This window comes from Anarrhichthys ocellatus, unplaced genomic scaffold (genome assembly GCF_004355925.1).
Source record: "Anarrhichthys ocellatus isolate YVR2014 unplaced genomic scaffold, GSC_Weel_1.0 scaffold75, whole genome shotgun sequence".
Classification (NCBI taxonomy): Eukaryota; Metazoa; Chordata; class Actinopteri; order Perciformes; family Anarhichadidae; genus Anarrhichthys; species Anarrhichthys ocellatus.
The window spans coordinates 785,135-810,331 of record NW_022280105.1 but is presented as its reverse complement, the minus strand read 5'-3'; positions in this window follow the sequence as shown (position 1 = coordinate 810,331).

Genomic DNA, 25,197 nt, shown 5'->3' with positions numbered 1-25,197 from the left:
GTGTGCTGGGGTTCTTTTTATACACACCCACTAATTGAATGATCAATTATTGATCACAGGTGAGGCTGTAATCTAGGATTGGGTGCATCATATGACAAGGCGACAAGACTTTTGTCTTTGCAAAAACTGACTCAGTGGGCTTTACCAAGCTGTGAACGTTAGAATGCTTTTCAGCAGTTTCGTTTGGCACCAAAACATTATTTCAAAAGCTGTTGGGATTGAAATTAGCCATTTCTTGTAAAAAAAAAAAATTGATTACAAATATATTTGAGGGGCACTTAAGGTCAACTTGTACCCAAGCGACAAGACTTTTGTCAGGGACTGTAGTCAGGGCCCTGTCTTTACTGGACGCTTCCTCACCCCCAATTAAACAATTTTGTTGTGTACCAGAAATAGAAATAACAGTGAGGAACAAGGACAACAAAGCTGGACAAATAGAATTAACGAATATAGAGGATTATTATGTACACAAGTAGTGAAATATATAATATAATATACGTTGTATATAGAAATATTATATAAACATAAAGCACCAATGACTGACTACTCTATGTACTAGTCATGTGTTCTGTAAGTTGTAAACAACACAAATACAGCAAGTAAATAAATACTGACTGGATTTACATGGCCTGGATAATAATTATTTACATAAAAAAAATGACTACAGAGTCCAACACAGAGGCAGCCATCTTTGCGCCATCTGGGATACATTAGATCAGAGGTCCCCAACCTTTTTTGCACCACGGACCGGTTTCATGTAAGACAATATTTTCACGGACCGGTCTTCAAGGTGTGGCGGAAAAACACGACGAAATAAAATGATACGATCGGCATGAAAACATATAAAATGCATAAAGAATACAACTCACAATAACGCTGAATCAGTGGAGCCCTGAGCTTGTTTCTCTGCAACGAGACAGTCCCATCTGGGGTAATGGGAGACAATGACACCCGAAGTCTGTTCCTGATGTCCAGTCTACTCCGTTTTGTTTTGATTGCCGTCACTGCAGAACATCCCGCTTCACAAAGAGGATGTGTGAAATGGACGCAGGGTTTTCAGTGCTTTAGTGGAGATCTCAGGATATTCAGCCTTGATTTTAATCCAAAACACCAGCAGAGTTGTTGTCTCAAACATACTTTTAAGGCCACCGTCATTTACAATCTCCAGCAGCTGATCTTCCTGTCGCCACATATTCTGCAGAGCGGGTTTGGCGTGTCAGAATTACTCGTGATATTTAATTAGACTCCTAATATTGTCTGTTAAATGAAGCTTTCATTTTCTTGGAAGTTGTACGGTCTTCTTCTGTCTCCTTAGTGGCCTTTCCTCTTTGCAAAGAAGCTCTCCAAAAGTTATTTACTAATTTTCGCTAGTTTGTGGGCTTAATTTTTGAGGTAACTTATCACGTGACCGTGACGAGCGTCTTGACATGTCAAGAGACACAGGCGGATGAAATTGCAAGAGAATCCGGTCATTTTTCAAAATAAAACTTCTTTCAGACTCTGATAATCAATAAAACGGAAATAATATAATATTTATTCTTTCTGTGCGGCCCGGTACCAAATGACCCACGGCCCGGTACCAGTCCGCGGCCCGGTGGTTGGGGACCACTGCATTAGATAATAAAGTGACAATATAAAGGTGACAGTGTCATACTGATTCAGTGATGTCAAGAGTTCCAGAGCTTAATAGCATGCGGGATGAAACTGTCCAGTACTGTCTGCTTACAGTTTGTGGTTGGGGTGATAATCCTGTTGGCCTTCTGACTACACTGTTGAATGTAGAGGTCCAATGAATGGCAGCTTCTCCAGGTGAGGTGGTGAGCAATTTTAACTGCAGTTTTTACCTCAATTTTCACCACCCTTTGTAGAGCTGTATGCTTGAGGGTGGTGCAACTGCTATACCATTTGGTGATGCAGTCGGTCAGGATGCTGTCATGGTGCAACTGCAGAAGCAGGTAAATTAACCGCCAATCTTCTGATTGAAGAACGACCCGTTCTACCACTGAGCCACAGTCGTTGCATTGGTTTCCCGGAGTCCATGTTTAGCCTCCTCAGCCTGCAGAGTAAAAAGTGCTGTTGTTTTGTGGTCTTTATGATGGTGTCTGTGTGGTAAGTCAAGCTCTTCACTAATGTGAACCCAGAAGAACCTGAAGCTGCTGACTCTTTCCAGTGTAGTTCTATTTATGGGACGACACTGGAGAGAGTCAGATGATCTTCTCCCTGTTGCTTCTAGTCAACTATCCGCTCTTTAGTTTTGCTGATTTTGAGATGTAGGTTGTTGTTCTGGCACCAAGATGTCTCTTTCGGCCGTCTCGTTGCCGACGGTGATCAGACCGATGACAGTCATGTTGAAGGCAAACTTAATGATGATGTTGGAGCTGTGTGTGGCCATGCATTTGTGCGTAAACAGGGAGGAGAGCAGAGGGCTGACTAAACAGCCCTCAGGGACTCCGTTGTTGAGAGGCAGGGTGAAGTATGTGATGGGGCCTATCCGTACTGCCTGGGTCTGCCCATCAGGAAGTTCAAGATCCAGTCACATAGGGTGGTGTTGAGTTCTAGGTCTCTGAACTTGATGACAAACTTGGAGGGTACAATGATATTTAATGTTGATCTATAGTTTGTGAACGGCATATGTGTGTCTCTGGTCGAGGTGACGTCATCTGTTAGACGTAACAGTTGGACACTGATGAAGACTGATGAACTCTCAACAGGAACTTCTCACTAGTGTAGCTTTACAGAAAAGCTGTCAACACTCCTCTTCACCGTTACCAGTAGATAAAGCAAAGACATGGAAGACATGGACAGGATTGGTGGTGTGCCATCTTTTCCAATTAGCTGTGCAATCAGACACCTACTCAGATCCTTAGAGTGACAAATATGGCTTCTAATGTCCCGCTGTTTCATGTTAATTGTGTTTCTCTGCAGTTTAGACGAGTGTCACTCCAAATAGCGCTTATAGTGTCCAGCTTACACAGCTCGGTTCACTGTACTGGAAGTCTGTGGAGGCACATGAGGGTGAAAATGATCTAATGTCAGGGAAAGCTTGGGCAGTCATTTGGCCAAGGATTTCTCTGGTGTTGGTAAAAATGAATCTACAAACAGGCATCTACATTATTGAACTGCTGATGTTTTTATGTTGCAGATTTAGATGAAACATACATACATCATATAAACACCACATGACCACTTCATTCCACAACTCCAAAAAACTATTTGACTGATGAGCACAACCCTGTTGTATGACAAACTTGAGGGATGGAAAGGGGAACGAACAGGCGCCCAGGAGGACCACCTCCTGGGTCCGTCTGGGTCTGCTGAGCCTCCCGCACTGCAGACTCTATCTCCCAGGTGAGAACTCCTAGGACACAGGCAGGTGGAACAATCGTGTCTAGAGCTGGGTCTACCTTGTCTGGGGAAAACTGACGAGAGAGGGCGTCGGGTTTGATGTTCTTACTTCCTGGGCGGTAGGTGATTGTGAAGTTGAAACGGGCAAAGAACAGAGCCCAACGGGCTTGGTGTGAGTTCAGTCGCCGGGCAGAATGGATGTATTCGAGATTTCGGTGGTCAGTCCACACAATGAACGGGTGGACTGATCCCTCCAACCAATGTGTCCATTCCTCCAGAGCCAGCTTGATGACCAGTAACTCCCGGTTGCACACATCATAGTTCCGCTCGGCCGGGGAAAGGCGGCGAGAAAAGAGAGCGCACGGGCGGAGCTTAGAGTCAGTGGTTGAGCGTTGTGATAACACTGCTCCTACTCCGGTGTTGGAGGCATCTACCTCGACCACGAACTGGCGGCTTTCGTCTGGCTGAACTACGATGGGGGCTAATGTGAATCGTTCCTTGAGGGCGTTAAACGCCCGGTTGGCCTCGGGGGACCAGAAAAAATCCACCTTAGAGGAGGTGAGTCTAGTTAGGGGTGACGCCGTCTGGCTGTAGTTCCGAATGAACCGGCGGTAGAAGTTTGCAAACCCTAGGAACTGCTGGAGCTTCTTCCGGTTCGAGGGGACCGGCCACTCGGTGACCGCCTTAACCTTTGCCGGGTCCTTGCGAATCTGACCCTCCTCAATGTTGAAACCAAGAAACTGTACAAAGGTGACATGAAATTCACATTTCTCGGCCTTGATGAAGAGTTGGTTCTCCAGTAAGCGCTGAAGGACCTGACGAAGAAAAACCCCGCTCCCACCGGGTTGACTGGCGGATAATTCCAGGAGCAAGGGAGGCTGTGATATAGGTCTCCATCGCCTTGCGTTCCGGTCGGGAAAGGTTGTATAGTTCTATGGTGCAATCGTAGGGTCGGTGGGGTGGCAGGGAAATGGCTCGTTCCTTGCTGAATGCCTCGCTGAGATCTGCATACTCCAAGGAGACCGAGGTGAGATCAGTTCCGGTAGTAGGTTTGCAGAGAGAAGAGGTCTGCCGGGGAATGGCGGACTTAAGGCACCTCGAGAGACACGTAGGGCTCCAACCGATGATTCTGTTTCCTGCCCAGTCTATCTGTGGGTTGTGGTCCCGGAGTCAGGGATGGCCTAGAACCAGAGGCGTTTGGGGCATAGAGAAGATGTAAAAACGGATCTTGTGTCGGTTTCATGACACGAGCAGGGTAATAGGGCGAGTCCGGTGAGTGATATTGGTCAAGGGACTTCCATCCAGAGCGTTCGCCTGAAGGGGGCATTCCAACTCCTCCGAGGGGATCCTATGAGCGAAGGCCAAGGAGGAGTCCAAAAAGCTCTGTTCCGCTCTGGAGTCAATGATAGCCAAGACCGGTAGAGGACCGGACGGCAGGCATAACTTTGCTGGAAGTGTGAGACGGGACTTGGGGCGGGGGAATCGGGTGGAGTTGCTCGACAGTATTCCCATTCTTACTGGTGAGCCCTCTCTTTTGGTCGCACCGGGCAGACAGGGATCCGGTGCCCCGGCTTGCCGCAGTAGAGGCAGGCTCCGGAATGGATTCGTCACTCCCTCTCTCCCTGAGACAGGTGGAACCGTCCCAACTGCATGGGTTCATCCCGATACTCGGGAGGAGGGGCAGGAGCGGGCAAGTGCTGGTGGCCTGGGCTGCAGCGGTGAGGTGGAACTGGGGACCGGCGACCGGAAGTGGTTACGGGCTGACGAACCGGTGCCGGGAACCTGTAGTTCCGCTCTCTCTGACTTTCCCGCATCCGAATATCCAGTCGGATGGTGAGAGCGATCAGGTCTTCCAGTGTCTTGGCCTCCTCCAGAACAGCAAACTCGTCCTTTAATCCCTCCGACAGGCTGCTGAGAAAAAAAACCTTCAGTGCCCTCTCCTCCCAACCAGACTCTGCGGCCAGGATACGAAAGTCAACAGAATGTTCAGCGGCGCTAGCAGAGCCCTGACGGAGGCGGAGAAGGTGCTGAACAGCGTCCAGAGAGTACGTAGGGTGGTCGAAAGCTCTCTTAAATTCCTCCAGGAATTGTCCAAAAGAAACTGTGTCCAACGGGTTCTGGGTGAACCAGGCCTGGGCCCAGTCGAGAGCACGGCCATGTAACAACCCGGTCAGATATGCAATCTTAGAACTGTCCGATGCATACGTGCGGGGCTGTTGGTTGAACACAAACGTCGTCTGGAGCAGAAAACCTCTACATCCCCTCATGTCTCCGTGGAAGAGTTCCCCCGCCGTCGATTCTTGGGAGGAGGGGCGGGGCTCCCTGCACCATGCTGCCGATCTCAGCCACCTGAGATCCGATGGCTTGCTGCGATCCCCGCATATCGTGCAGCAGATGGTGTTGCTGTCCCAGAAGAACACCTTGGTTTGTGATCGCCACCTGCAGGAGGAGATCCTGCTGTGGCTGCTGGGTACATAATATGGTCAGTCCGTTCTGTTATGATGTGGTGTGTACACTGACCCAAATGCAGATACAGGACAGCAGAGTTCTTTCTCAAACCAGGATTCTTGTAATTCTTTCAGTCAGGGAAAAAACAGGAAACAAACAAAATCCAAGTTCTGAGGCGGCCAGGCACCAATAGGAGCCTAATGTCCCTTCTCTCTCTCTCTCCTCTGTATCCGAGAGATAGCATGATATCCCTCGGAGCGGCAGACAAAGCCGGCAGGAAACAGTCACGTCAAGATGGAGGCGCGTGCGTCCACGCGCTACGCTCGGGTCCAAGCCGGAAAGGGGCTCTGTCCACGGCTGGCAGGCAGGCCGGCCGGATCGACTGTGTGACACCCGTGGCTCGACACAGGATCACCAAGACTTCTCAGCTGATCTCCGAGGAACGAACTGGAAGGCTTCTTCGCATAGGTGAAACCCGAGGCTCGACACTGGACGGCAGGTAAGTCGAAAACAAACGGGTAGTTAGAACGGGAACTTCACAGAGTGAAAAATGGACAAACTCATGGGTCGGAATACCAGGTAGGTAAACTGACAAACGGGACGAGAATGACCGGAGTATTTATGTCGGCTGGACATGATCACGGAAGATGAGGCACAGCTGTGCCTACGGAGAGAGGCACGGCAGTGGGCGGGACTCAGAGGACACTGAGGGACACAAAACAAACGCAAGCACGTGGCAAAACAATAAAAAACAGACAGGGGAACGACAGCGCACATGAGGAGAGGTGATCGGGGAAAACAGAGGGAAACACACCAGGGTTAGACATAAATCCTCACAGTTATGCAAAGTTAACATAACAATACCGAAGATCTTGGAAAGCATCAGAAGCAAAGACTGTTTATAAGAAGCAGACTTAGTCATCAAGATGTCACCCATTGGTTTGTGGACTACTGTCACGAGCTGTCGCCATCTTTGATTACGGCGGTTGCCATGTTGTTTTTTTTCGCAACTAATGAACGGAATTTACCATATTTGGAATGCGGAGAAGTGACGTAGAGACGCCATACAGCTCTTGTAGCAACCTGTCAATCACAGTAAGCCCGCCCTAAAGCATACCCTGCTTTATGGTCTATTTGACTCTAAATGAACCATAATTTACTAAATGAACATCATGCTGTATTGAAGAAGACTTGAAGCTAGAGATTGAGACCATAAACTCATGTTTAAAATGTTTACTGAGGTAATAAATAAAGTGAGAAGTAGTCATTTTCTCATAGATTTCGAAAGACTAGAAGGTCAAGGTTTCCACTTTCCTCTGCACCCCTTGTGGTGGAAAAAAACTATTTAATAGTACTGAGTGATTCCTATGATACTGAAAATAAGAAACATTGAGAAATGACGTTTGTCTTTAAAGTATCTATTCTCTGCGCAGAGAAGGTTCAATCGTCCTACAGAATGCAATGCGGTCTGAAGGATGAAGAACCCAGATTGTTGTTTGTGTACGACTTATAAAGGCCTTGAGCACATGGTGGGGTAGGAGGAGTTCATCACTCGGACATCTGGACAACAGTGACCACTCATTGGTCAACCATTGAATGGTTAACCACTGAATGGTTCACTGATTGCATCCCCATACAGCCGCTTATCTAAGCTGACAACATCATGCCCCTGATTAAGACACACAGACAATATTACTCAACCTGAGAGGACCCTCACTGACAATGTCTGACATTCATTAACCTTACTAAAATAAAACACTGAATGGTCAGACAATAAAAACAAATAGATACGTCATAGTGTAAATTTGCCATCTCCCGAAGCTGGCGTCCTGCAACGTGCAGTCCTCAGTCCCCTCCTTTTTCTCCTTCCTCCTACTTACTACCTTCCACATAAATAAATCACAATTTGCTGATTACTGGAACAACTCTAAATCAATTCCACTGGCTGCTAAATAACTCTAAACATGCATTACATCAAGGGTCTCAAACTCAAGGCCGAATTCGGCCCGCCACGTCATTTTATGTGGCCCGCAAAAAAAAAAAGTTAAAAAAAAGAAGAAATTTAAAGTTAGACTTGATAATAAAAATATCCCCGTAGTCTAAATTATGAGATAGAAAGTCGAAGTTATGAGATACTTAAAACCTCTTTAGCCCGAGCGAGCCCCATTTGGGGTTCGAGTACTGGTACCGAGGTTCCGAATGGACTTTTCATCAAGAAATATCAAAAATGCTCCAGATTAGATACCGAATTTAAAAAAAAAAGTCCGGGCAAAATCATCATGCCAGCCATTTTACACAATTATACACAAACTAATTCAATAAACTAGAAGATTTATCACAAAATCAGGATTTTTCTCCAAAAAATCGGCATACTGTGCACCCGAAATTCATCTTTCATCGCAAAGCCTGCAGCGATCATGGTGGATGGATACATGATTCCACAGTAGCGCTCGATACGGCGTCGAGTCATGGTCTCCGAATTCACCTCCGTCTAACCATTCAAAAGTTACATGAATCCAGCCAACAAACATCACACTGCTCACCCACAAAAATAATTCAAAGTCAGCATACCTTTTGGTGATTTTCGTGCAGAAAAAAGCAGTTAATCCATTGAAAGTTGATGCAGTGCTGTAATCTAGTTCCTCCTCTCTCTGTCTGCATTCAAATGAACGCGCTGCGAGCTAGTATGAGGAAATGGCCAGCATTTTTCTCCTGGACTAATCCATTTTACGCATGGGGGTTGAGCCCGGCATATCAAGATTTTTACTGACTAATGGCTGTCAATCGTCCAAATAACACCCCTGACGGCTTTCAATGGACTATTCCGCAACTAACAAGGTGTTGCATGCTTAAATCCGCCAATCACAGGCCTTACAAAGCTTCCATACACATTGACTGAGAGGAGATATTTTTTTATGGAGGAGACATATGGGAGCTAAAAATGGTTGAACATGGCTGAAAATGATTCCAAACTGCTTTATTACGATGTATTGAACACTCTTAGTGATAAAGCAAGTGAATATATAGTTAATATGTAGTTATATAGTATATAAAATTAGAATAGAGCAGCGTAAAATCTGGTTCCAAAAATGAGAATTTGGCTTGAAATTCTGTACTCGGACCTCATTTATGCAGGCCTGCTAAGTAAAATTAGCTTAGAGAGACCACAAACCTGTTGTGCTATGACTGTGGAGTATTTTTAGGCTTCAATCTGCATTATTTCAAAAACAAACATGGACAACTGTAATCAGTTGTCCATGTTGAATTAACCTGGTAGTCGATCGGTAATAAAGGCTGTTGTTGTTTGTGATTTTCCTGGAAAGTGTCATGTGTTAGGGGCCTGACGAATCAGGGAAGGACACGTCGTGACTGCTAAGAACCAATCAAGTAGTGAACACATGATCGTTTTCAAACGTATCCATCCTCAGGAGTGTTTTCCAAACTCCTCTGTTTTCGGTGCTCGAAAACTCCGGCGTAGTGTGGACACTCAGTGTAAACGTAGAAAAACATATGCGTTTTCAAATGGAAACGGAGTACTGTGGACATGGCCTAAGTTGTATATCATAGTACTATAATGTTGATTCAATTGCAGCAATTCCAGCTGTCTTACACAGGCAAAAAGATATATTTCGGTTTCTGTTGTGATTATAGCGTATGGGGTGTGGTACTTAGACATGATGAGATAAGATAAGATAGAACTTTATTAATTCCGAAGGAAATTCTTGTGCCAGAGATTGATGAAAGATTACAACAGAAGAATAAGAAAAAACAATGAAATAAATATATAAACGTATACACAATATATTAATGCATATTAAGTGTATAAGAGGCAATACTGACACCAGTGCAAAATAGAATAACCATAAGAGAAGATTTTGTTTGATGAAACGTAAATCTGTTTGCACTACTGAAGGCAGCAAATGAATCGACGATGCCCCAGTTTTTTATTCGACTCTGAAGTCTTCATGATTGGCTATGAGATGCTATAAATGTCATTTCCGTTCAGCATTTTTCACCGTCTGCGTCATTTGCTTCATTGTGACATTGATGGGCTGAAAGTTTGTTTTGTCATAGAGGCTCCAGTCTGTAGTGTTTAAAGAGGATAGCAGAGATAGAAATTTCATCCAGGCAGTCTCATGTTGTAAATTCTGGATGCAGACAGATAGACAAAGGAGTTTTTAGTCATAACCTGTCTATATGATGCAGGTATTGGTACAAGTATTTACCATGTCCTTCATCCAGCTCTGGCCCTGGATCAGACAGGCAGGTCCCCCCCCCCCTCCACAGCCTGAGGCTTGCTCTGAGGCATTCATGCTGCCTTAACCCTGCTGTTTGCCAGTGGGATTGAGGTCTCTCAAATTGGGTCAGCGGATCCATCAATATTACACGATGTGGAGCCTATTAAAAAATGAATTCTTTATACCATAAAAAAAGGAGTTTTACCGTTCCGACTGCCGTGGGGGGTTAGGCTTTTCACATTCGGACTCTTCACATACTGACAGCAAAACCAGCATGGAGGACTGTTTTTTCATCGAATATCAAATACACTGAGACTAGAACAGCATGGAATGAGCCATGCAGTGATTTTCACACTTGAATTTGACTGACAGGATTCTAAATGCCAGTATGATTGAAATATTTTTTTGAACTTGGCATTATGATAGTATTTCAATCAGGTGAGACAAGTCAGATGAAGAAAAGATGAATGTTTATTATTAACAGATGATATGGGATGATAAAGTCTTGACAGAGTCTTTGGTGCTTGGACTCTACAGGGAGATTTGTATTCGAGGGATGTCTGCCCTGAGCAGCAGCAAGATGACCCCCCCCCCGTGGAGTCCAGACACTGGTGGTGGTGGCGGTGGCTGATGGAATGATGAGTTGATGAATCTGATGAAGACTGGGCAGAGATGGGGAGGTGGAGGGGTGCGTAACAGCAGCATGAACGTTCTGAAGGTAGAGAGACAATCATATTAAGAGACAGCAGCAAGATGATAGGCTAACGATGTCATTGTTTTGTTGTGCTATTGGATAGAGACCAGCTGATCTAAACAGCTGATATCATGATTGACAGCCCCAAACAATGACAGCAAGGAAATAATGTGTGAGTAGTGAATGGCAGATGTATGAGGAATAAACTACGGGCTTATTCATGCAAGAGTATCGTCTTCCTGACTGAACTTACGCTAGAGCTTCATTTAATGTTTTCAAAATTGCCTACAGTAAAGCAAAATTGACCCATACTGTAGCTTTGAGTAACATGGTTATACAATACCCAGACAGAGTCTAACAAAAGGACTGGACAGACAATTTTGGATATTTTCCTTATTGTCCACAAATCCCATGATTAGACCAAAACTATCGAATTGTGTTAGTCCGTGTCTCAGTATTTTCTTACTTTCTTTCTCTATATTGTCTATGCCACAGGTAGGGAATAGCAATGAACAGCTAGGGAATAATCCATGACGACCTTGCAGTAGTAGAAAGGTGTAATGGTAATTTTTTATTGAGTATATATTTCTACTCAGTATATTGTATTCATGCAAAAGTAATTTTACTCTGAACTTTGTTGAACTTACCGTGTCTCTATTCTGCAAAAGAAGAGTTCTCCCTTGCCTGTTCACATAGATAACTAACTGTGTTGTATGAGAATGTTCCAGCACCAAGGCATTTGGGCCGCTTGTTTTGGTTGCTGGACGTTTGTTTTTCATTGTTGTTCCTATCAGTCTGAGACCAAAATGTCTAACATTGGCCATCAGCGCCCACATTTGCTCATTCTGTATAAAGAAAGCTTGTTCACTTTTTTCTTGGTTCTTCCTCACTGAGACTACGCATTCTGTTGTGATGATTGAACCTTCTCTGGGCAGAGAATAAATACTGAAAAAGACAACCTGGTTTTTGGTATTATGTATTTCAGCATTAAAAGACTCACGCAAAGCAGGTATAGGAATTTTTCCCACCAGAATTGGCATCACGAACATGATCCCTTGTAAGATCGTCAGGAGCCAACAAGGATCGGTGAACTGGCCCTTCTGCCTCTACTTACCTCCAGACAAAATTAAGAGAGAGAGGCCCGATCCCTGTCCTGATCGTCTTCACTGGGATCCAATCTGGAAGGACCCGTTGAGTCCAAATAACTACAAATTCTCATTTGGTGAGTCGCTGAAATTATTAAAATGAATCGTATGAGTGAAATTGATCCAGGAAGACCATATCGTGAGACTGAAAAGCAAATATGTCTGTTATTGTTCACATTGGGGTTTTTCATTTTGTTTTAAAGACAAACTTCTTTTCTCAATGTTTCTTAATTTCAGTATCATAGGACTCACTCGGTACTATTAAATAGTTTTTTTCCACCACAAGGGGTGCAGAGGAAAGTGGAAACCTTGACCTTCTAGTCTACAGAAGTCTATGAGAAAATTACTCTACTTCTCACTTGATTTATTACCTCAGTAAACATTGTAAACATGAGTTTATGGTCTCAGTCTCTAGTTTCAAGTCGTCTTCAATACAGCATGATGTTCATTTAGTAAATTATGGTCCATTTAGAGTCAAACAGACCATAAAGCAGGGTATGCTTTAGGGCGGGCTTACTGTGATTGACAGATCGTATGTGATTACGCAGCGCAAAACTACAAAAATGGCGGTGAGGCCACAATTATTTAACAGCACAACATATATGTGTGTATGAGTATGTGTGTGTGGGTTCGTTTAAACAGTAAGGAAAAGAAAAACATTCAATCAAGGCAGATCCTCACCGCTGCAGTAAAATACAGAAACCGTTACTTTATCACACAGAAACCCGACTGGCGAACTCTGATTCGGCAGCCGCGGCACTCGACCGTTAACTGATAAAGGACAGTTTAAAAACCGTACTCACGGTGGCTGATCTAAACAAAACAATATTAGCCGCATGGAATAACACTCTCATTGAAACACAATTATCGCAGCAACAACACAACAGTGATTTTACACAGCACTGACGGAACTCAGCAGTCTGTAAACATACACAATAACATTAACATTACAGTTAAACTTAAAACAATGCAAACAAGGTTACAAACACACTATGACCTATCTCTGCCCAGACAAAAGCCTCTTACTTGAGATCGCTTCGTAGCGGGTGGTGTGTTTCTTTGAATTTCTTTCTCTATACGGAGCTTCACTGTTAAGGCAAACTGTGCTTGGATGAATCTCCCATGCGAAAGTGGGACCTATCGGAAGTTTGGTGGAGTTTGTCCCTTCTAAGACCGGTATTCGTATCCGCTCTGTGTCGGTGGGTTAAATGACGAGCTGATTCTCGTCTGGCGGCGGCGGGAGCAGCGGACGTTGACGTGAAGAATCCGGGCGCTCCGTGATCTTCATTCTGCAGGTTGAAGTTGGGGAGCACGGGGCAGATATCCCCTCCTCTTACGTGATCCAAAACAGTCTATTGTTTGATTAGCAAATGTAGAACTATTCTTAAGGTTTTCTTAAAAGGTTCTTCCATGAAAACTCAGGAATTTGATAACTTTTCATCACAAAGGTCTGAAGAGCATCCTGACCATATTTGAGGTTGATCCCATTAATTCTGTAGGAGGAGTTCAAAGGCTGAAAAAGTGAAAAATCACAAAAAAGCATAAAATGGGTGAATTACTGTTGCGCCCCCTAGTGGTTGAATTGAATGAAAATTGCAGGGTATGTTCCACCATGCGATATGTACATTAGGGCTGGGCCCTAATGTAAACAACTTCTGTCGCTCTTCAACAGGCAGCAAAATATATTGTTTGCCGCTGACGGTGCTACGGTCGGAGCTAGTTTTCTTAACTATATTGAGAGGGAACCCTAGTCATGGTTATAACTTTATAACAACAATTAACAACCCACAACTAACGCTCTTTAACAGGGCAAAACACCACGACACAACAGTTTGTGACACAAACAATTTGTAACACTAATAATTGTACATTTATAAAATTTCACTGCCGAACTGCATGCTGGGTAAAGCTCGCTAACAACAGTCTGCTAACAGCTGGGAGAGGCTCTGTCGCTCCAGTAACGTTACATTAAAGAACAGAAAAGAGCGACGCAGGATGAACAAAGACTGAACAACAAAAGGTATTTTGGTTAGACACATATGCAACGCTGTTTACCGTGTAATATGTGTGGTATTTGTTATAAATGTACGTTGGTACATAGAGGGTGATAAGAAGCTGTACTTGGAGGGGCTTAGGACCCAGGGGAATGTAGGTGAAGGAAACAGGAAGTGACGGAACGGAAGACACGCCACACAAACAGCTGTTCACCACTCGCTGGCCGGTTGGACGGCCGGTTCTTTTCGGCGTTAATTAATTAATGCTTTAACGCGAAAAAAAAATAACGTGAAACCGCCAGAATCTTACAAAATACCGTAATATGCATTTTTGGTCATACCGCCCAGCCCTAATGCACATATACAGCAAATTTGGTGATTTTTGGACAAATGGTTTTGAAGTTGTCGATTCATATACAAGCCACGCCCCTAAGAAGTTCATTGATCCATATCTTATAAACGCAAAGAGATATCTGAAAGCTTTTAATAACTTTTGATGATCGAGATACACTAATGATCCACAGCAAATTTAGTAGTAATCAGACTCGGCGTGTAGGAGGAGTTTGTAAAAATGTGTTTTTCACAAAATTCAAAATGGTGGAAGATTTTTCTAGGCAGAGCTTAGAGGCTCCGCCTAGAGGTTTTTTTTTGTAGAACTAGCGGAGCTGGACATGTCTGTTGAATTTCGAGTAAATTGGACATACTGGCCGAGGGGCGTCACCGGTCCAGCCATTTTTTCTAACTCTCCTTTGCTCTCCCTCAAGAAAGGTAGACTACCCTCCCTTTCACAAACAGAAAGACCACATCAAATGTTTCTCTAAACACAAATTTGATATAATTTAGTCTCTGTTAGTCTGTAGTAAAATTCAGTTTTACAATTTTGCTTCATAATTATTCTCAAATGAGCTATCGTGTATAAAAACTTCAGAATTTTATTAGCTGCAATTTTTTCTTAGTTTAAATTACATTCTACATTTACTGTATGTATTCCATTATAAATACTGAATAAAACTAATCGCATCAAATGTCCTCATTTCCAAACAGCCGAGGTCAAACTGACAAAGGTGAAACAAGTCTATATTTGAAACTCATAATAGACTTTCTGAAGGATGGAAGTAGCATAAAATTGAAATGTTTGGCTTGCAACTGAAATATTTAAATAGGATTTGTTGTTAAATTCTATTTTGGACAGCAGTTAACAATACTTCGCAAATGTTTTCATTTCTGAAATATGTTTAAAAATGTTATGTTAACATTGAGGTTCCATTTCAGCATATTAGATTCTTGAATTTTTATTCCAGTAGATATAAGTTTCAAACACAGTCAGCCCTTTATAGTAGTAGAAAACACAAAATGTCTGGGCTGCTGCTTTTTTTAATAGACATTTTAATCTAAACTGAGATGAGTGGACTGCCGCCCTCCAACAAGCGCACGCGCGCGCACACACACACACACACACACACACACACAGTCGGTCCATCAGCCTAATCCACTGTGACATCACATTACCGCCAGCGCTCAGCACCAGCTCTCTCCCTCCGCAGACACTTTTAATTAGGTTTGGACCAGCTAACACTACAGCCGTAGAGATGGAATAGAAACAGCTGTTGGGTACGAATGCTCTCACACATACAGTATAACACACACACATGGAGCAACTGTGCACTCAGAAATTCAGACAGTGGGTGTTTCTCAGTCAAAGATCCGTCATCGGTAGGACAGGTCCTGTACGTTTCCTGTGAATACGGATGATTAAAAAAAAGAAACTATGCATGAAACAAGCGGAAACTCACTTTCTATCCCTATCTCTTCCAAAACTGATGCTAGAGAGGTAACTAGAGCATCATAGTTTGAAGCGTAGGACCACTGAACAGTGATACTTGACGAATTGGGAGTGAAACTGTATTGCATATACCAGCTCCAAACAGAACTCCATGTAGATCTGAACAAATATTGGTGTAGATCAACGTTCATTTTAGGATTTACAGTAGCTGTGTTTCTGTTACTTTCTCTTACTTTCTTCATGTTCATACACACATGCACACACGCAAATGGTCATTGTGTCCAAACATTCCCCCGAGAGAGATGGACATAAATGTCACCATAGTCAAAAATCACATACATTTTCTTTATTTTTCACAAATGCATACAGCCATTATGGTCAAACACATGCAGCCAGGGGATTCACACTTTAAGTATGACTGCTTCTAAGGAAAATCAACGGTCTTCAAGATGATAAAATGGTCATCTGATAGATTAAAGGTCATCATGGTGTAGCCAGGCCCCTCTCATCAGCTTGCAGCTGTTAGTGATATAAAGTTTCTCACTTACCAGTGATGCATCCAGATATGAGCCACTTACCTGCACTGGACCATGGGCACGGGACAAACCGGAATGTTGATTGAAAGACCAGTCACTTTACCGCCTTGCAGTCTAAACAGACCAGAAAATTCCAATGACAGTGCTGGAGCTGCTCCTTGACCACGAGGGACCACTGGAAAGGTTGCCTACAGCAGTGATTTTCAACCGCTGTGCCACACCGCTCACACCAGTGTGCCGTGAGAGATCGCCAGGTGTGCCGCGGGAAAATGTCCAATTTCACTTAATGAGTCCAATAAAATATTATTTAGTTGTTGCAAATACTTCACCATTGTTGAGCGTCTGAGCTGCAACATAGTGGCTGGCTAAGTAATAAATCCTCTGCCATGCCAGTGGGTGGCAGTAGGTAGCGCAATAATGACCGTGTTCATTTAGGACAGTAGAATGAAATGACGCGCGGGAGAAGTTGCGGTGACAAGACGAACAGCGATGGAGAATTATTTGAAAAGGAAAAATGCAGACTCTGAACTGGGCCCTGGACGACATAACCCAGATGAAAAGCCTAGTAAGGATCAACACATTGAGAGACTTGTCATTAAATTGTCAGCATATATCCGGCCCTCGGTACAACGGCCCGCCAGAAAATATCATATGTTTATCATAACTGTCCCGCCACACCACAGAGCTCCGGGACGAAAAGTGGCGATGTTAGCTGGCTTTATGTGCAACATAACGAAGCATCTCACTGCGTTTGCAGTTGACGTGGAAAGAGCACCTGTACACAATAGAATGGAGCTGATAGACCTCCAGTGTAATGACACTCAAGGCAAAGTGTGACTCTGAGGGCACTGCACAGTTTCCAAGCTTCACCCCCGAAACGATGCCTTAACTCCGCCTACATGCTGCTCAAATGCTCTGCATGTTTGGAAGCACATACCTGTGTGAGCAGCTTTTCTCTGCGATGAAGATGAACAAAAACCCACACGGGAGTCATCTCACTGATGCACACCACTCCATCGTGAGGGTTTCCACAGCACAGAACCTAACTCCAGACATTAATGAACTGGCAGCCAAGAAAAGATGCCAAACATCTGGCTCTGGTACGTATGCATAAAATAATGTAGCCTACCTAAACATGTATTCTTTTTGCACTTTGTCCAATATCCCTTCTATCCTGTTTATTAAATGGTGACTCTATTTGGCCCTCAACGTGGTCCCAATTTTTTTATTTTGGCCCTGTCTGTGATTGAGTTTGACACCCCTGGCATATATGCTGTATTATGCTAAAAGGTGTCATTTTGTAACATTTTTGGTTGTTGGTGTGACGCGGGATCTTTTTAATGTAAAAAAAAAATGTGCTGCGGCTCAGAAAAGGTTGAAAAACACTGGCCTATGGGACGGATTGTTATGACTGAGCGGATGTGTGATTTGCCACGGGCTTGTGAGTGGGGGGAGCGAAGAAAAAAACTGGATGCCACACAATGTTTTTCAAAATAAAACGTTGAAATAGTGTCTAAAGAGAGAGCTCACATTGTTTGGACTAATAGCTGATGCTAATACATCTGAGCAGATTTCCTCAAGTTTACAATATGTGGACCTGAAACGTAACAAACAAGACTCCCAAATGTGTGTTCTGCAGTGTGTTCTCGGGTTCTGCAGTGCCCCTGCGTATGGAGCACATCAAAGGCTGCTTCTTTGAAATTTTGTTGGGGGTGCTTTCGCCCCCTTGCCCCACCCAACCAGAAAAACTATTTCAGATAACACAATTTAGCACTTTTAATGTATGTCGCAAGTTTAGCTCATTTTCAAGCACTCCTAGCCCCTTTACAACATCTTCCTGTTGCCTGACAGATAACGTGTCACCACGACATCAGCACCCAGTGAAAACTCCAAACCTTTTTGAGCACCATCAATACACTGACTAAATTTGATGTTGATCTGGCAAACATCACAAAATGGTTTGTCGGTTTTTAGCTAACATTCATACCACTATCACTTTTTTTTAATGAAGACTTACTAAACGTGAACAGTTATTCAGTTTCACTGAATGAGCAAACTAGGCACCAGCTCTAAGGCTGCTGACAGTTGTACGCTGATTTTGATGAGCAAAATTGAGGCCCATTGCAAAGACATGATTATCATTCTCTGCATGTATGCAATTGTTACATTTCAGTGTATGTGAAGTGTATTGTATATGCGATGGGGAAAGTTACAAAACTCCTTTGCTCTCCCTCAAGAAAGGTAGACTACCCTCCCTTTCACAAACAGAAAGACCACATAAAATGTTTCTCTAAACACAAATTTGATATAATTTAGTCTCTGTTAGTCTGCAGTAATGTTGCACGGTGTATCGATACTAAAAAGGTACCGCGGTACCCGTACATTAAAAACAATTCGATTTTGCATATTTTTAGTATCGATACTTCATTAAAATAGAGCGCACTCACTGTTCCGCTCCCTGTCATGCTGCCTGCACGCATTGACTGCAAGGGGGCGAGGCTGCCCTGCACTCACTCACAGCGAGTGATCGCAGGGGAGACATGGCATCAAGTGCAGGAGCTTTTGCCGACTGTCCTCGGCTTGTTAGAAAAAAAGATGCCAGAAGTGAAATCTGGAAGTACTTTGGCTACATTGCAGACAGTGAAGGAAAGCCCACTGACATACAGAGACCCGTCTGCAAAACGTGTTTCAAAGCCACACAGACCAAGGGAGGCAACACGTCTAACATGGCAAAGCACCTTTCAGACAGACACCCCGAACTTTTCAAACAGTTCAAAGAACGACGGGTAAGCAAATGGGATCATAAACATCTCCAACATCTTGCTGCACATGTTGAAGGATCGAAGTTTCCTCAAGAAAAAGAGTCGACTCATCCCCTTCTTGTACACAGCTTTGATGTTGGTCTTCCAGTTCAGTCTGCTGTCGATGGAGACACCCAGGTACTTGTACTCCTCCACCATGTCCACTTCCTCTCCCAGAACTCTCAGCGGTTGTGGAGTCGTCGTCTTCCTCCTGAAGTCGACCACCATCTCTCTGGTCTTGGCCACGTTCAGACGCAGGTGATTTCCACCGGCCCACTCCACAAAGTCATCCGCTACTGCCCTGTACTCCTCCCGTCCATCCCTTATACACCCGACCACTGCAGAGTCATCAGAGAACTTCTGCAGATGGCATGACCCAGAGTTGTACTGGAAGTCATTGGTGTACAAGGTGAACAGGAAGGGAGACAGAACAGTTCCCTGTGGGGCTCCAATATCACTGACCACCACATCAGACAGCACACGGCCCAGTCGGACAAACTGTGGTCCGCCCGTGAGGTAGTCAGTGATCCAGGAGACGGTGGACGCGTTAACCCCCACCACCCGCAGCTTCTCACTCAGCAGCACTGGTTGGATGGTGTTAAATGCACTGGAGAAATCAAAGAAAGTGATTCTCACAGAGCCACCGGATCCATCCAGGTGCGACTGAGCTCGTTGCAGCAGGTAGATGATGGCGTCGTCCACTCCCACATGGGGCTGGTATGCAAATTGCAGAGGGTGCAGTGAAGATTTCACCTGCGGCCGGAGGTGGGCCAAGACCAGCCTCTCCAGCACCTTCATCACATGAGATGTGAGGGCAACTGGTCGGTAGTCATTGAGGCTAGATGGTGTTGTCTTTTTTAGTACAGGAACCAGGCACGATGTCTTCCACAGCACCGGGACTTCCTCCTGCTTCAGGCTCAGGTTGAAGAGGTGTTGCAGGACATCAGACAGCTGGACGGCACAGGTCTTCAGGACCCTGGGGCTGATGCCATCAGATCCTTCAGCTTTGCCTTGGTGGAGTCTCTCCAGCTGTCTCCTAACCTGGCCAGTCGTCACAGAGAGGGGGGGGGAGGGTGGAAGAGCCCTTTGATGTTGAGGGCTCTGTGTCCATGCAGCGCACCAGGGGGGACAGAGGCGGAGGTGTTTGGGAGGTGTGGTGTGTGGAGGAGACAGATGAGGGCTCTGAGCTAAACCTATTGAAGAAAGAGTTTAGCTCGTTGGCCCTCTCCAGGGAGCCCCCTGGTTGTCTCCCTCCAACCTTGAAGCCAGTAATCTGCTTCATCCCCGTCCACACCTCCCTCACATTGTTCTGCTGGAGTTTGGCCTCCAGCTTCCTCCTGTAAGAGTCCTTGCACTCTCTGATCTTCACCTTCAGGTCGCGCTGGACTCTCTTATAACTCTAACATGCTACATATGTGCGTGCGTTGTGGTTCGTATGTTTTCTCCCCCTTCAAATTACAATCCAATAGCCTATCATCATACTTAATGATATAAAGTTGACACTGTCAGGTCCATTCTCCATCCATTGTGTGCAGTCCCTTTAAGAATTAGGATTTGGGAGTGACGCGGATATTCTTTATTTGAGAAAAGTTCATATTTGTGTTCTCAAATTTCACTATGACCCTCAAATTCTGTCTCTTGTGTTATCATATACTGAATGCAAGCAAAACTACAGAGCAAAATCACACTTTCTGATTGAACCAATCTATGAACTGTCTGAAACAATGGATATCCGCGGCCCACGTGCAAACACGCCACTCCCCTTGGGGCTAAGATCTTAGAAATGCCCCTGCAGTCCGTCATGCTGTTGATGTCCTCCCCATGTGGTCCACAAAGCACATCCCAATCCGTCGACTCAAAGCAGTCCTGCAGGGCATCATTAGCCTCCTGAGACCACCTCATCACAGTCCTGGTGGTCACAGGCAGCCTCTGCACCAGAGGAACATACTTTGGTGTTAACAGATCAGGTTGTGGTTGGACCTGCCAAGGGGGGGAAGGACAGTGGCACTGCATACAGAAGGTCCAGAGTGTTATTGTTCCTTGTGGGGCAGTCAACATACTGGTGAAAAGTTGGCAGGGCTTTATCCAGGGTGGTGTGGTTAAAGTCTCCAGTGATTGCCAGAAAAGCACCAGGATGTTGACTCAGCAGTCCAGAGATACAGTGGAGTGGATGGTGTCCCACTGCTGCCTCAGCGTCAGCTGATGGGGGGACGTACACAGCCACAACAATGGCGGACGTGAACTCCCTCGGCAAATAATAAGGACACATCCCCACGGCCAACAGTTCAATGTCTGGGTTACAGAAGCGTTCCTTCACACACAGTCGGGATTGTACCACCTCTCGTTCACATACACTGCAATCCCGCCACCTCTCTTCTTACCGCTCAGTACAACGTCTCTGTCCGCCCGAACAGCCCTGAAGCCGGGCACCGACGCACTGTGGTCCGGGAAATCCGCGTGCAGCCATGTCTCCGTGAGACACATGACGCTACACTCACGGAAGTCCTTCTCAGTCTTTACCAGCGTGCCAAGCTCGTCCATCTTATTCGCCAAAGACCTCACGTTCCCCGTTATAATTGCTGGTACCGAGGGTTTGTACTTCCTCGCCTTCGCCTAGTGCCTTCGCTTAGCGCCCGACCTGCAGCCCCGAGCCCTTCTCCTTAGCTCCGCCGGGATCTCAGGCCTGGAGCCAGGCTCAGCGCAATCAGCTGATCGCGGGAATAAACAATGGCCCCACTCATTGTGTGTGGCTCTCCGTTACAAATAGGAAGAAAAGTAACAGAAAAGCCACGGGAAAAGTTGAGAAAAAGTTACGGTCCGTTGTCTGACCATAATTTAAACCAAACGTTAAGGAAAAAGAACAAAAGCAGAGAAGAAAAGTGAAAAAAAAAGACTAAAAATCAAAACACACAGGGAGCTGCTGCGACAGGCAGCCGCTGGCATGGCGCCATCTTGCATATGATCTCTGCATTTGACCTATCTCTATGTAGGGAGCAGTGGGCTGCCAATTACAGGTGCCCGGGGAGGTTCAGTGTCTTGCTCAGGTACACTTCGGCATAGCACACGTAGCAGCCAAGGATCGAACCGCTGACCTCGCGGTTACCGGACAACCCTCGCTACCCCATGAGACACGGTCGCCCCGAGATTGCTGTGCGCATGATAATTGTAATGGTAAAAATGTATTAATTTTGAATTAAAGTAATTGTCTATTTACAGTTTTGATACAGCATATAATACAAAATTATGAACACTATAATGTACACCAGAACATGTTTTTGCAAATTGACCTGTTATTATATAAATTATAATTGTCGGCTCCCATATCAAGAATATCAAACAGTTAACAGCAGGAAATACCAAAATAGTAAACATAAACACAATAACTTTCTTAGTATCAATTGATTGATGTCTCACACAACAAAATACATAAATAAATGCAGGAATGCTCGAATTTTAATTCAGCAATACTGTATTTTATGTGTCCATCATTTTCAGCGAGTTCCAAAGGAAAAGATTCTGAAACCTGGTACATATTATAGGAAAAGAGACAAAGTTCTCAAACAGTTGCTGTACTTAGACTCAACACAACTAACTAAATACTATCACGAGTTTCTGATCTCCAGTGGAGTTTAATTTAAAAATGATAATTTATGGTAATGTTTCAATTTAAATTTATTTTGTACAGCCCAAAATCACAAAGCTCAAATTCTCCTCAGAGGGCTTTACAATCTGTACACATGCAACATCCTCTGTCCCGGGACCCTCGCATCGGAACAGAAAAAACTCCCCCAAAAAGATAGAGAGCAGTTAGCCATCTCCCTTTCTGTTCGGAGTACAGCGTCATTTTCTTCATTGAATTGTTTTCTAATGCCATTGATACATAAATATAGTGCTGCTAATCAGCACTAAACACAAAGTACAGCTGAGGCTGATGTCATCAGTTTTGCATGTATTTGGTCATAAACCAAAGTAATGGGCAAAGGGAAATTTTGACCTGATGATGATCACCTAAGTTATGATGATTCATTTTGAGGGGAACATGGATGTTTGCACCAATGGCAAGAGGGGTTTGTACAGCGTCATGGTTTCAGGCAAGCTGTATTTGACTAGATGGGAGTGAGAGCGTATTGCCTCTGTCATCATTAACATTTATTCAGTACAACTGTGTATTTGTATTCATCAGCAGAGAGCCATGTTGAAGGTATTGGACAGAGCAGCAGAAGAATGTTACCCAAACACCTCTACTGTCCCTACTGATCCACTCCAATGATTAATCATCTGCCCAGCTGCTATTACCACACCCTTCACCCCTCCTTCCCCATTTCTACTTATGAGCTCTTCCAGGGCTTATTTCATAATACCAAGGATAAGCTGATTTAACATATATTTCATTAGCAAAAAGTCATTGAGTTGGGTGTGTTCTTTATGGAGGACAAGATATACCTTCAGAGCACGAAGCTCTCATTTAATAAAACCTGAGACAATCAAATTTAATGTCTTTCCTCGTTCCTCACTCCCTTTCTTTATCTCTCTCGCTCCATCTGTGAAAATAAGAGACAGGCCCTATATGTTTATGTGAGGAACGTCATCATTTGCTCTAATGTTTATCTGGTGAGGTGGAAGGGAGGTAAGGTGAAAAATGTGCTGACTGGAGTAAGGAGCATTAGCAGGTGAGGCAATGTATTAAATCCCACAGACTCAATCATTTAGGTAGTGTGCCGTTTGTTTTAGATTCATGGCTCGTACTGCTTTTTTACAGATTGAGTGTGGCCAACTGTGAATCTCAGGCTACCATTATCCTACAGTGTTTCATACTGTTTTTACACCACTCTACATCATCTGCTGCAAACCAGATGGGAGACAGCTGAAGTTTAAAAGGTGGATAAAAACGTTTGTGGTGACAGAGTTGCTTGTTTAAACTGCAGAATGCGTAGAAGGTCCAGTCAGTTTGTTTATTCAAAGAATTTTAATATTGAACGACATGTTCAATATTAAAATTCTGTGTCCAAATTGCACCAACTTTGACACTGCACTTCCTCTGGTCCCCAGAAATACACCCGCCAAATTTGAAGCAGAGATATGCGAAAGACATACCCACAGCCAGACAAAGAGACAGAGATTCCTTGCTTCATAGTTAGATTAGTGCATAGCCTGGCCTGTGGTATTGCTGCTTTTTGTAAGTTGCGGCTACTCACAGCCAGAAACACTGTTGGAATACACTTTTGTCCATAGGGGAAAAAAACGGGCAATGATAATAAGAGTGTTGTAATTTATCAATACAATGTTTGTGTCCTTCAATAGTTAGTGAACTGTTGATCATAACTTTTATTTGTGAACCAATATAATTAATGAAACATTATTTGCTTTTCTGATTTAGAGAATATGATTTCACAGGGCAAACATTTCAAGAAAAATAAAATGTTCAGATGAAGGCTGTGATATGTGTAATTAATAAAACAATTAGTTGTAACCAGCATGTTTTGTCTCTAAGCTTTTTGGGCAAATCCTTGTCCTGGCTGGGTTCGGGCTGCTAGCTGTGGGGTTGGCCGACCCTTTCTTACAATGTCCAACTTGTCTGGAAATGTCCTCCAGAAAGGCGTTGCCAGTGAATCCGCCCCCATCCTTCCTGACCCATGAGCCATGTAAACCATTTGTCAAACAGTAACTCCTGACACCCCAGTGCTCCCACTTGAATCCTTCCTCCTTTAAAATAGTTTACTCCATCTAAGAATAATTCGACCCAAGAATAGGTAGACTTTTACAGATAAGAAAAAGGGATAAACAAACAAATTGAATAGAATATTTTCCTCATAATCTTAAGGCAAGGCAAGGCAAGTTTATTTGTATAGCACATTTCAACAAGGTAATTCAAAGTGCTTCACATAAAACCATTAAAAGCATCAAAGCATAAGGCAAAAGAAAAGGAGATTTAAAAACAATAAAAACAGTCATTAAAACATTAAAAAACAGTGTAAGAAATAAAATACAGTAGCAAAATGCAGAAATTGATTAATATAATTGAATCTGGTTCAATTAAAGGCAGCAGCAAACAGAAAAGTCTTCAATCTTGATTAAAAAGGAGCTGAGGGTCTCAGCAGACCTGCAGCTTTCTGGGACTTTGTTCCAGGTATGTGGAGCAGAACAACTGAACGCTGCTTCTCCATGTTTAGTTCTGACTCTGGGAACAGAAAGTAGACTGGTCCCAGACGACCT